Genomic DNA, 7,384 nt, shown 5'->3' on the forward strand with positions numbered 1-7,384 from the left:
AAGATTTTGACAATATTCTTTCATAATTTGTAACAAACATCTCACGATAATGCAAGGTATGGTGGAGGGTTGATGTATGGGATCCCTGTATGATGTTATGCATGTTTGCTTTGTAAGTTCACAACCTTTACTACACATTTAATTGCTTATGTATGGTATATATAAATGATATAAAGATAATTATAATAGGGTTGGTTGGGGGGAAATACTTTTTTATTAGTAATATTTTGACAATGCTCTTTAATCATTAGTTAAAAGGTTTAACAACACTGCAAGTTATTGGTGTAGTGTGAGTTATGAGAGTCCTGGTTGATGTTATATATGTTTGTTTTGTAAGTTCACAACTATTATTATACACTTATTGTTTATGTATGTTTATGTATGAGTGATACACTTCAATAAATTAATTTGTTTTAAAAATGAATGCTATTGGGTTACTAAGTAAGTAACAGTGTAGATTGGTCTATTATACTGGAGGGAATATCTGAAGAAAAATTGGTGCAGAAATATTTTCAGATAGAGGAAGGCTTGGCTTTTCTTGTACATGGAAAGAAAGTTGTCAGTGTGACCTAGAAGTAGTGACCAATAGAATTCCTGGAGAAACTGAGGCATTTAACAAATTTGTTTGTGGAAACAGGACCTAAGTATGCATCTAAATGAAAGCTAATGAATAGTGATAATACTTTATATGTTGAATCATTGAATCACTTTATATAATTAATTAAAGAATGGAACTTGGTCAAGTGAAAATAACTGGGCTTAGTTTAATGATGAGTAAGGAAATGGAACTTATATTAAGTGCTTTTTATTAGGCTTTCTGCTTTGTTTTTAAATATTTGTTGTTTTTAAATATCTCCCAATAAGCCAATGAGGTAGATTGTTCTTTTTTTCAGATTTATTTTGTTTCTCCCCCCTCTGTTTCCCCTGTTGTCTGCTTTCTGTGTCCATTTGCTGTGTGTTCTTCTGTGTCTGCTTGTAGTCTCTCATTAGGCAGCTCTGGGAACCAATCCTGGGACCTTCCAGAGTGGGAGAGAGGCAATGACTCTCTTGCACCACCTCGGCTCCCTGTTCTGCTATGTCTTCTTATTTTCTCTCTTCCAATGTCTCTTGTTGTGTCATCTTGTTATGCCAGCTCTCTGCTTTGGCTGGCACTCCTGTGCAGGGTGGCTTTCCCGTGTGGGGCAGCATTCCCATGCAGGGCAGCACTCCTGCATGGGACCACATTTTCATGTGGGTCAGCTTGCCACATGAGCCAGCTTGCCCTCATCAGGAGGCCCTGGGCATTGAACACTGGGCCTCCTATATGGTAGATGGGAGTCCAATTGGTTAAGCACATCTGTTTCCCGAGGTAGGTTTTATTATCCCCATTTTGTAAATGAGATAACAGAATATCAGAGTGACTTGTCCAATGAGCTTAGCTTCAAAGAGATATAAAACTTGCATGGACTTAAAAAATATAATACTTCAGTACTTTAAAGACAGTTTTACTTTTATAATGGGCATTATAGGCTATGGTTCCAAACTGGCATGAATACTGGTTTATTCTCCTTTGTGCATAGGTTGGTGGTTCTCTATCTTTTGTTTACATAAACTTCTCTTGAGGGAACTTGTTAAAACGGTAAATTTCAGGGCCCTAGAGATTCTGATTCAGTAGGCTTGGGGGGAACCTAGAAATCTGCATTAGTATAAAACATTTGGATGATTCCAATTTAGTGAAGACCACCCATTTTAATTTCACTCACGCTCTAGTGTTCAAAGGTGCTGAATCCCCTGGACTGGCACTCTGGCTGGCCATGTGAAATCCCTGGGCTAAACAGTGGGCTGTTTAGCTGGTGTTCCACAATTATCATTTGCTGGCCCACAAATACATTATGCAGTTCATTACTCAGGAAAGTTTTCTTTTTGTTTGATTTTAAGGGATTAAACGCATTACAGCTTAATCCCTTTGATGCATCCAAGCCATTTTGAAATTTAATGTTTTCCCATTAAACCTCCTACTGGGAACCAATTCACTGCCACTGTAGCAACAAAGCCAGGCAATCCTGATTAATTACAGAATTTCTGCCCTTCTGCCTCCATGAGCCTCTCCAAAATATCTGATAACAAAAGTACTTAAATTTATGAGGCTAATCAATGTTTTATATAATTTGGAGTAAGAAATTTCAAAATCTTTTAATAAAAATAGTAGTGGAGAGAAAAGGGAGCTAATAGATTAGAGAAACCAGTATATCACAGTTCATATGGATTAAAAGCTCAAGCCACATAAACTGTTAAACTAACCAAAAAATTAATTCATGTTAGAAAATCAGCACATATTTGTGTCATTAAAATTCTTGAAATATAGAACATGAGTTTATAAATTGAACTATACATGCAATTCAGAACTGTAATGGTGCTGTCAGATTTATAGCCTCCAATTTACAGAGACCAAGGCATAATAAACTGTCAGAGAGTGAGGATGTCTGCTCATCAGATCTGGTTTTAGTAAATGGCTTTCACTGGATAGTCTCAATGTGGGAACCGTAGAGATGCATAAGTTTCTACTTGCTTTCCTTGTCAGTTGTGTCTATGGAGAGAGCCATTTTTGATATAGAAAAAATGATACTTTTATATTTCACTTGCTGAGCTACAGAAATGGGAAAGATTACTGCAAGGAAAAATAAAGCATATCAAATGTAGGCTAGTGCATTTTGAGAAATAGGGCTGTTCATGGAATAATCCAGAAAAGAATTGTGATCTAAGAAGAATCAGCTTCACAGGAAGACTATAATATGGAATGTGTTTCTCTGTTTAAAAACCAAGAACTTGTACAAACTGAAAACTCACAACTTACTTCAATATAGTATTCCTCACTAACATCCTTGGCATAAAAGTTATTTTATAAAGTCACAAGAATCAGTCCTATTCATAATTATTTTTCATTGTATTACCTTATTTTCTTACATCATAAGATGGGATTCATTTCCTGAGGCCTACCTTATTGGCTTATGCCAAAGAACAGCAATGCTATGGAATTGTTCAGAGTTGCTGAAGGGCAAAGGACCGCGTTAAATACATAGTGAGATTATTATACGGTATCCACACACACAGTCTTTAGAAATGAATTTAACCAGGCAAGGGTTGATTCCATTTTCATGTGTGTGATGGAATAGGTCTCTTTGGTATTTGAAAGATTTAATTCCCTTAAAAGGTTTCAATTCTCAACTTAATAAGAAAATCATCTCTACAGTTTTCTTTCTCTTTTTTTTTTTTTTTGAATAAAAACATACATTTCTTAATTACATGTACTGGATACATATAAGTTTTTTTTTTAATCATACAGTGTGTTATATAATATCTTTGGTTTATAGTTATGTAACCATACAGTATTTATTCTTTTAAACTTTTTTCTTAAACATTAGATATTTTCTTGAGTATTAGACACTCTTTTCAAGATTATCTGTGCATTCAGATGTTGTAAAATTCATTTCTTTTACTTAGATTGATTTAGGATATCGCAGCCTATTCATAGCTTTTCCATTATTATTCTCTAATGAATATTTTCTTCCTCTTTTCATTCTATGTTTGCTGCTTTTGTAATTTGAAATCTAATCCCTGTTACCAGTATTACTGGCCTTCCATGTTTGTATAAGGCATTAAGCTTGAGGCTGGAAGGGATACACAATCATGAGGCCTGGTTTTGGCCCTCCAGATAGCTTGCATTCTTATGGGGGAACATAAACATTGAAGGAAGAGCATGATTGAAGACTTTGCTACGCAAAGAACAGTTCTCTCATACTTACCTGGCAAGGGAAATACCATAATCACGAAGGCTGGTTTCCCAGGGGGAGTCTAATCTACTGCACTCCCTATATGCTGTCTCTTGTGATTTCCTCAAATGCGGAAGACTCAAGTGCATTATTTATGGTAATGGGGGACTACATTCATGCTTTCCCCTCAATAAGAAAGAAAGAAATATAAAAAGAGCGGTATTCAGACTAGAAGTACCAGCATCATCTGGGAGCCTGTTAGAAATGCAAAGTCTGAGGCTCCTCCCAAATCCAGCTGAATTAGAAGTCACATTTTAATAACATCCCTAGATGATTTGTATGCCCAGTACAAAATGAGAACTGGGCAATAGTGTTGGTGTTAAATGTGAATGAATATGGAAATAACCAGCCTCAAAGTTCCAAATCATCACACTGACCAAATAATTTTGGAGTACATCTCTGAAATCTTTTCCTAGTGTTATAGTTAGAATCTTACCTATGTCTTAGGATGTTTAAGCAAGGTAGATAGCTGGAGAGCCACTTAAAATACATATTTTTTAAGTCTTTGGGAAATCTCTCAAATTAAAGGATGCCCCAGTTTCTGTTTGTAGTTCTGTGTATCAGATTTTTTAATGTAATCCAGAATTCTCCTGACATCACCAGCTTAAACTAAAATCAGGTCAGATTTGCTTTAATATTTAAATTACACAGATTTTTTAACTCCCATATGATCAGATTTGCAATAAATACAGTAATCACCATCCCAATTTCGAATACCTTACTCTTTTATGTTAACCTGGGAAATCTAGGCACCTTTCACAGAAACTGTTACCACATACATTACGGAATCTTTCAACTCTATTCTTGCTAACGTAAAGCATCCCTACCAAAACCAAGACCTTGTGGCAAAGTGCTATTCACCATTGCTGCTTCTACTTTTACCAAGACATAGAATTCCTCGGAGGGAAGGAGGACACACTCTGCCCTAGTGTTAAGCTTATGCTCAAAATTGACCTGGGTTGTCAAGGGGACAGTGCTGAGCATCAGTTGTTTCCTGTCACTCAGAGGCAGCCACTTTCCCCAGAGCCCATGATAGTGCTCCATAGCCGGGGAAGGGGTTAGAGGAGAAGCCAGAACAACCAGTTCTCCCCTGCCACAGCCCAGCCCTGGAGTGCAGCCTAAGGAAACAGTGAAGATCACTTTTACCCATGTCCATTATACTATCCCTTGGTGACTTTAATGTCAGAGGACCTCATTAGCCTTTTCTTGCCATGCCACCTCATTCAGGGTTCCTGCCAGACTCTTAAATGTGTTTTTAAGACATTTATTTTTTGAGGTACTGGAGCTAGGAAAGGAACCTGGGACTTCATATGTAGGAAACCAGCACTCAACCACTGAACCACATCAGATCTGTTTTTTGTTTATTTGTTTGTTTGCTTGAGCTGTTTTGTTTTGTTTGTTTGTTTGTTGGGTGTTTTTTGTTTGTTTTAGGAGGCAACAGGGACTGATCCCAGGACCTCCCATGTGGGAAGCAGGCACTCAATCACTTGGGCCCCATCCACTCTCCTATTTTTTAAGACTTTGAATCACAAAATTAGGGAACTAGGATCTTAAATGTTTCTACCCCCAAGAGCTTCATACTTATGCAAATAAGTATCTGATAATCTCTAAGATCTATAGAGACTGAGTTTCATGGATGGTCCAATGACTCTAGCTGCCTGCAGAGTGGAAGCCAGGCCCCAGCTCACTCAATTATCATGCTCTCTTCCAGAATAGGGTTGTGCTTTACATTCATTCACATGGAACTAAAAGGAACTCATTCCCAGGTGAAAGGAGTCTGTCTAAAGGAGAATGAACAGCTCCTATTCTAGACACAGGAAAGTACAAGATGATTTGAAATGTTTTTCCAGTCTACTTAAATAATTTAAATCCAATTTTATCTGGGCATATGTGTATGCACTTATATTTGGAAATATGGTAGATGGGCTATAAGAACTCAAATTAAATGAAGGAGTAGCCTACTGAAAGAAGATTTCTTCTAGGGAAAAGGAGAATCAAGCAAATGAGGTTGGTCCAATATCTAAAGTCAGGTATCAGAAAACTATGGTGTAGGGTGGCACCGTGTGGGAGCGCAGCGACAGCAAGGGTCGGCTCGTCTCCAGGCGCCGGTACGAGTCAGATCCGGGTGGCGGGAACAGGCGTTAAGGCCCTCCGCTTGGGGTTCGGGCGTACTGCCCGCCCCTCTGCCCAGCTGTGCCCACTTCCCCCTCGGTGGCCTAACCCCGCCTCTCCCCCGAGGGCCACTGCCGCGCCATGACAGCCCCGCCTCGCTGCCGCCGAGAACCCTGGCTACCCCGTCTTCTGCCCGCAACCAGTGATGCACCCCTGCACGAACCTATCAGCCGTCTGCCGCCCCCCGGCCACGCCCCCTGCCCCTCCCCCGTCTTCGCGCTATATTAACCGCTGCACTTCCTGAATAAATCAGACTTGCGCACAGATCCTGGTCTCCTCGGTAGTCTTCTTCCTACCGCGTGTCTTCCGCACCTTGCCGGCCCTGGAGCGCCTTCTTGGAAGGCCCCTCCGTGTGTTGCAGCCCTCCGCCCGAGCCCACACTGCCCCTGCAGCGGCCCTCCGGGCGAGCCCACACTGCGACACTATGGCAATTTGGAACACATCATGGCATCTCTCCCCTGTAATTAATTTTAAAGAAACTTTAGATTACATAAATGTTACATCAAAAAATATAGAGGATTCCAATATACCTCACTCCCTCCTCCTCCCCCACTTTCCCCATTAATATCTTTCATTAGTGTGCCACATTTGTTACAATTAATGAACAAATAATGAAGCATTCCTACTAACCATGGTCTATAATTTACATTTTGGTTTACACCTTGCACCACACAATTTTATGTTTTGACAAAATGTATAATGGCCTGTATCCACGATAGCAATGTCATGCAGAGCAATTCCAATGTCTCAAAAATGTTCCATGTTACACCTATTCTTCCCTCTCCCTTCCATCTGAACCTCTGGTGACAACTGCCTTTATATCAATATTACAAGTTCTTCATTACTAGAATAATAATAAGTCAGAGTTGCATTCCTCCTTTATGTTCATTCATTCCTCAATCTTGAGGATTTTGGAATGATGATGCCCACTCTTCTGGTTAAGAGGGGACTTAGATCCCATAGAGCAAATGGGTGGAACTGTCTTACTTGCAATTGTAGATACTCTCTGTTTTGGGGGTTAGATGTTGTTCATCATCATCCTTTTATTCATTGTCCTGGATGAGTCCAATAAATTGGAATGTAGGTCTTAGTTGCAATTCTGCTGAGATTCAGGGCTCAACCAGAGTATGAACAGTAGGAAGATTCAAGGTTCTGGGACACATACTAAATGGGTATAGTGCAAATTATGGGTTTAAATAAAAGGGGCATAAGAAACGTGCAGGAAAGTTATAAATGACTCCAACTCCAATACATTGGGGAACTAGGCTATCATATAGTCCAAGGTAAGACCCAATCACAGGGCACTGAATTCCTAGGGTTATCTGTCCAGATATCTCTAGAGTCCTCAGGAGCCTTCCTGCTTGAGGTACTGCTTACTCAACAGTCAGTGAGCTACTCCTAAG

The 7,384-nt window shown here is 39.5% G+C and overlaps 1 non-coding gene across 1 annotated transcript; it reads left to right on the forward strand.

Moving 5' to 3' along the window:
* The first annotated feature begins 3,774 nt into the window (after positions 1-3,774).
* Positions 3,775-3,938, forward strand: LOC111767318 (U1 spliceosomal RNA). Its single transcript, XR_002799169.2, has one exon. It is a non-coding gene; the product is annotated as a U1 spliceosomal RNA (small nuclear RNA).
* Positions 3,939-7,384: the final 3,446 nt, after the last annotated feature.

This window comes from Dasypus novemcinctus, chromosome 11 (assembly GCF_030445035.2).
Source record: "Dasypus novemcinctus isolate mDasNov1 chromosome 11, mDasNov1.1.hap2, whole genome shotgun sequence".
In the NCBI taxonomy this organism is placed as follows: Eukaryota; Metazoa; Chordata; class Mammalia; order Cingulata; family Dasypodidae; genus Dasypus; species Dasypus novemcinctus.